This window comes from Pelodiscus sinensis, chromosome 5, assembly GCF_049634645.1.
Source record: "Pelodiscus sinensis isolate JC-2024 chromosome 5, ASM4963464v1, whole genome shotgun sequence".
Taxonomy (NCBI): domain Eukaryota; kingdom Metazoa; phylum Chordata; order Testudines; family Trionychidae; genus Pelodiscus; species Pelodiscus sinensis.
Genome location: NC_134715.1, coordinates 35,691,239 through 35,697,537, shown reverse-complemented (window position 1 = coordinate 35,697,537; position 6,299 = coordinate 35,691,239). Strand labels below are relative to the sequence as shown.

At 50.8% G+C, this 6,299-nt stretch overlaps 1 long non-coding RNA gene across 1 annotated transcript; it reads left to right on the top strand.

The window, feature by feature from the left end:
- The first annotated feature begins 516 nt into the window (after positions 1 to 516).
- LOC102457403 (uncharacterized) lies at positions 517 to 4,818 on the top strand. The gene is made up of 2 exons (XR_331299.4): positions 517 to 950; positions 4,511 to 4,818. It is a non-coding gene; the product is annotated as an uncharacterized LOC102457403 (long non-coding RNA).
- The last annotated feature ends 1,481 nt before the right edge of the window (positions 4,819 to 6,299 follow it).

Below are 6,299 nucleotides of genomic sequence, written 5' to 3'. Positions count from 1 at the left end.
ATTGTTCTTAAATCCACCTTCTATCATGGTCACATCTTGGAAGGTGGGAGAGATGGAAGACAAGCAATATTTCACTGATATTGCATATTTTAGCTGGCAATTTCTTTTAAAAATATTAATGATAACATAAAGCATCTATTTATCAGATAACAGCTGTCATCCCTCCTCTAGTCCATTCTCCAGTCTGGCAAAGGCCTGTATGCATTGTCCCAGAAGCAGGCGTGACTGGTTCATGCTGGGGGAATGAAGTGCAGGGACCGCCAGAGGGACAACTGGGGGCACCCCACTTTGCAATTAAAATGTTGGCGGGAGCCTGGGGGGCTGTGCACCTCCCGAGTGTTACTAGGAGTCACCTATGCCCAGGGGCCTAATCAGGTGGAATGACAGGCTCAGCCCAGGAGAACGATGCAGGCCCCACTGAGTGGACGCCTGAAGCACGTGGGAGATGTTTTCCGCAGCTACTGCAGGGGCAGCTCCTGACTCAGTCTTTCTTTGACCACGCCCCCACGTGGAGGGCGGGGCAGGCCGGGTCCAGCCCGAGCGGAGGCTGCAGCAGCCCCGCCCTCCCCAGGGGCTGGCAGCTCGAGCCGCGAGCTCCGGCCGTTGGGCAGATGCGCTACGTGACAGGTAGAGGCGCCCACCGGCCCCGCCCCGCTGGCGGGCTTGGCGCGTGATAGCTGCGCATGCGCGATTGGGCCAGCTCCACGCCCGGCCGCTTCCGTCCCGGTAGGCGGAAGCCGGAAGTGAGGCGGAGAGCGAGCCATGGAGGCAGAGGGGCCGGAGCAGCAGCAGAGAGGCGGGGAGCAGGGCCCAGCCCGGGCCAGAGCCAATGGCGACTGCAGCCGCCCCGTGTCGCTCTCAGGGCAGTCCTACTGGCTGGACGTGTGGCTCTTCATCCTCTTCGACCTGGCGCTGCTTGTCTTCATCTACCTGCTGCCCTGAGTCGGCCGGTGAGTGAGCCCCGGCCCTGCTGGGAGGTTGCCCAGCGGCGTTGTCCGTACCGTGTAAACTGCGCGGTGCCTCAGGCTACCTTTCCATGGCAAGCGGCCGCCAGCCTGGCTCATCTGAGGCTGGGAAGGAGGCTGGGGGACGCTGTGTATTGCCTTGCCCAGGTTAAAAACAATCGGGTTGCTTTTTCTTGTCTCACGAGTGGTCAGGCTTTGGAGCAAGGACTCGAAGGCTAGGACGGGGCAGCCAGGGGTCCGATAACGGCCTTGTGGTGGTAAAATGCCCCCGCATTATAAACTTTTGAAACACTGCAGTTTGGGCAGTAGAGGCTTGTTATCAGCTTGCAGCTAAGGTTTGGGAAGGTTCTGAGCGTACCTCACCTTAATGGTATCCTTCCTGTTTTAGGAATCTATCTATTGACTTTGATTTTTATCTGCTTAGGTTTAAGTACCCATTCTCCAGATACTTAATGATGCTCTGTCTCCCACCCCCTCCCTTTTTCTTTCTCTCCCCTCTCCCCTCCTGTTTATTTCTAGTTTTCATATCCCCAACTCATAACTCCGGTCATCTGAAGAAGTGGGCTGTGCCCATGAAAGCTCATGATACCATCTGCATCAGTGGTCCCCAACCTTTTGGGGTTGCCAGGTGCCCGGGGTTGGGGCCGCACATGCGCCGCACGCCCGGGAGCAGCACTGCGCATGTGCCGCGCGCCCGGGGCGGGGGCCGTGCATGCACTGGGCGACCAGGGTGCAAGAATGGCTCAGGCTGCCCTGGTCACTAGGCAGGCGCACATAAATGCCCTAGCCAGCACCATAGGGCCCGTGGGCACAGTGTTGGGGACCACTGATCTACATGTTTCATAAGTCTATAAAGTGGTACCAGACCATTTGTTGTTTTTTCTTGCAGTTGTAGTTTTGGGCTGCCACAGTCTATTGAGGATCCAGGTACCAGACCTGAGAGCTAAGAGACTCCCTCTTTTTACTCTCAGTAGCTTCTTGCTATGCCCAGACAGCTGGGAGGAATACAGTGGGAACAAGAGCCAGAATTGCAGGGGTGAGAGTTTATTGGGAAAGGAATACAGGACAGGAATTAGAGGGGGAGTCAAATTGTAGAGCTTGCAACTCCATGGGAATATGCAGATGTGGATATGCTCAGCTCAGTTTTGAAGATATGTTTGTATCTAGATCCCTGAACGCTTCCAGAGACCCACTTTATATTTGTGGGTATCCACATTCACAGATGTGGATACCTGTGGCTCCTCCCAGCCCACCAGGAAGGGCTGGCCCAGGATTTGGGCTTTAAGAGGTGCAGTTTGGAGTCCCAGGCTGCAGCTCCTAAAGCCCCCTTTTTAATTCAATCTTGCTGCTGGGGTGGAGGAGCAAGCCTTGGCTGGGGAAGAAGCAAGTTCCTCTAGCTCTAGCAGGGAGCTGCTGCAGCTGGAGGAGACCCATGGCTCTGAGCCTTTGTGTGTGTGACTTCAAATTACTTGGCTTTAGTCCTGACACAGATCATTCATCTGCAGAATGAATTTTGCTATGTGTACCAGTATGGAGGTGGTGTGTCTCACATCTCCATATTGGTGCATGTAACAAAATTCATTCTGCAGATGGACAAATTACAGGAAATATTGGTGCATATGCAATAATAGTGTGTAATTATATGATCCCATACTATATAACTCATTGCAGTGGCTCAACCTGCTTTGGGGATGAATCACAGTTTTGTACTGACAGAGGCTGGAAGGTGTGTAGTGAATGATGTAGGAGAGACTGTAGGAAGGTCTCTTGGTTAAGGCATCTGAATGTTGTTCTGGAGAACTGACTTCTATCAGAATTCCTGTATGATACTAGGCAAGGTGCCTGATTTTAAAATCCCTGCACTCTGACTTGTGGAAGTACTGAGCACTCAGAACTGAAGTCAGTGGGAGCTGGGCTACGTAATGCTATGTACCCAGAGATATCCGGCCCTATGCCAAGGGCTGCAACTTAGGTGTGGTTGCATGTACATGCAAATAGTTTTTCACACTGACAACATGAATACAAAGATGAAGGAAAGACTACACAACACACAGGCCCCATTTAAGTCAGTTCTGTTGGTATTAATAAAATGCAATATTTATCTGATTTCCACCCATATGGCAGCCCTTCTAATGAGCAATGACAGTCCAGGAATTTAACTACCAAAATGCATATCAACAGAAGACCACTGTATTGACTACTTTGTTTGAGCTCCCACCTGCGGGCCACGTGTTGAATCCCGCATAAACCCAAATTGCACCACGGACTGCCTGTTGAGTAGTCCTGTCCTAGGCACCTCACACTGGGCACTGAAAATTAGTGGATATTTTTTATCTTAATCTTTGTGCTTCCGTTTCTTATCTGTAAAAAGGAGATCATACCATTCTATGAAATGAGGCAGTACTAAGATGATAAAATACTGTGAAAACTCTGATACTATAGCTATGAGAAGCCCATGACAATTTAATGAAGCTGTCTTTAAAGTAGGATTTGATTAAGGTGCAGGAAATAAGGCATGAGACTGGACATCCAACAATGAGAACATGAAAAATAGTTGCTCAATAAGGGTACATCTACACTGATCAGCTGTTTGTCGGCTCAGCGTGGCAGCCATGTAAATTTAAATGAAGCGGCGATTATTTAAATTGCTGCTTCATTTTACTATGTCTGGTAGCCTAATCTACATGCCTCTGGCGACAGAGGCATGTAGTCTAGACGTACCCTAAGTCTGAGGTACATTTGTGTTGAAGAAAACAGTACTGTGTCTGGGTGCATCTGGTACAGCATCATTCAGGTTGGGCCTCCCTGTTCCGGCATCCTCAGGATCTGAGTAGTCCTACACCATGGAGTTTGCTGGACCAGGGAAGGTCAAGGCTCCTCTCTGTGCTGCGGGCATCTGTGTAGCTTGGGCTTCCCTTTCCACTGCTGGTCCCATGCTGGGGCTCCCAGGGTCAGCCTCCTCAGGGTGGGATTTCCCTCCAGCCATTGCTGGCCCCTCTCTGCTGGGGTTCTGGACTGAGGCTGGGAATCCCCCCAGATGCCACAGGCCCCTCTTCCATTGGGGTTCCTGGCTGAGGTTTTCCCACACCCACTGCCAGCTCAGCTGCTGCCTGGATTCCCTGCTGGGTTTGGGGAGTCCTTTCAGCTACTGCAGGGGCACACCAGGGCTGAACTCCCCACTTACTGAAGGACCAACCCTGGCTCCCCAGCACCTGCAGGACTCATGCGCCTTGCCTCCGGGGCTCTCTTGTCCAGCAACATCCATGGTCTTTTCTTCTGGACCATGGAGTCCCGGATTTGGGAGGTTCAACCTGTACTATAGCTGTTTCCTACATTGATGGGAAGGGATTTAACTATCAGTGTAGTTTAAGTAGTGAATTAAGAAGCAGTAATTTTGGCCCCATCATCACAGAGGTTGACCTGCCACTGGTGTTCAGGGTGCAACATTTTTCATAACCTGGAGTGATGTAGTATGTGTGTGTTGACCCTGTACCTATTTCATCCCCTCCTACTGCTGAAAATAACTTGATGTTTCCATTCCACAGTGGTAGTTCCTATTCAAGATGATGAACTTTGTGAAAGCACGCTTTGGAAGAGGAAGACTTTATATGAAGCACAACAACTGGAAATGAGTCTCCAAACTGTTAAGCCACTGAGTGCTGGGGATACCTATTGCTCCATTCCTGGATGTACTGACTGAGGGGGTCTGGTTCATCTATAACCAGTTTACTTCAATGATGATGTAAATTGTGCCTTACGCTTGCTTACTTAAAATTTGAGTTGCCAGGGTAGTAGAATGGATTCTCTCTCATGTAATATGTTAAGTGGTTGAATAAAGACACAAAAAACAGGATGGGTGGTTGAAGAGCCCTGTCTCTTTAAGAGATGCATTTAAACAATCTTGTAGGATTGCCTGGTTTCTTGTTAGGTCAGGTGATTGACATACTTTTCTTGGCAGATCAGTTCCTTCTTGCACACTTCCATCTCCCCCTATCTTTAAGGCTGTTTAGAGGAGTTCTGCCCAGAAACAGGTAAGGTTTTACTGGTGTCAAATTACCTGATACTGTAGTGCTGTAGGTACACAGGACTGTATTTTGAAGGGTTTTCATCTGTTAATCTCTAAAGCAGGGGCAAGGGTTGGGGGGACTGCTGCCCCACAGAAAAATCACTCAGGGGAGATTTAGAAAAAGGAGGAAAAAAACCTCCTTGATGACATGGCCTCCAGCTGAGGAGGAAAAAAACTCCCCACTTCTCCCTTGAACATTAGTTTAGAGGTGCCCAGGCTAGTAGATTTTGTATATTCTAGCCCAGGTAGGGGACTGGACTGCAAGCACAGGCTCCCCCCTGCTGGGGGAGGAAGGGGGAGCACTGAACTTCAGGGAGCCAGATCCAGGCAACCTGGCAATTGAATCTGGCTCCTAGGCCTGTGGTTCCCCACCTCTACACTAAAGCCCCTCATAACTCACTGTAGTGCTGCAGTCACCAACTGGTCGATGGCGAGGTATTCAGGCCCTCCCATTTTCCCCCCATCCCTGAGAAGCACCATGACCTACCTCCAGCAACAATGGCAGCAGTGCTGGCTTCCTGCAGCGTGGATGGAAGTCCTGCAGCTTCACACCAGTTGTGGGGGTTCCGGAAGTGCACTGGCTGCTCCCCTCCACTAGGTCTGTGGTAGGCTGGGTGCTTTGCAGGAGGGGGGTTTCCCTCCTCTACAGGGGAGGAGGGATGGGGACTCCCTCTTCTCTCTTCACCCTGCTCCCACCAGCACAGGTGGGGCCACAGTAGTGAGGCTTGGGGGTTTTGTGGGAGGTGGGTTTTTTTGGTCATCTCCCTTGTATGGCCCAACTGACTTTTCTGTGGGTCAGTGACTCCCTGACTAAAAACAGGTTACCTGTCCTTATAAAGAAAGGCAATGCAAAAACTTGAACATAGTATTTTATTTAAAAATGAAGTCTAGCCAACAAACCCCCAATTGGGGCCAAGCACCCAACTAGCTGCAGCATATAACACTCCTGTTCCCCTCCGATCCTAGATCTGAGCCCCTCACACATTGAAATCCCCTGCCCTAAGCCCCTCTCATACCCCAACTGAAATTCCTGCATCCTCAGAGCTTAGTACTGCAACCCTCCATCTGACCCCCACACTCCCCAGCCTGGAGCCCTCTCCCCAAGCCAGTGTCTCCTTCTCCAACTCCTCCTGAATCCAAATTTCCTCCCAGAGCTTGCACCGCTCACCCTTCCCACACCCGAGCCCACACATCCTGTCTCAACCCACTGAGGGTACAGCTAGATTGCAGGAGCCTTTCCAGGATTCCAGAGATATCCCAGAAAAACT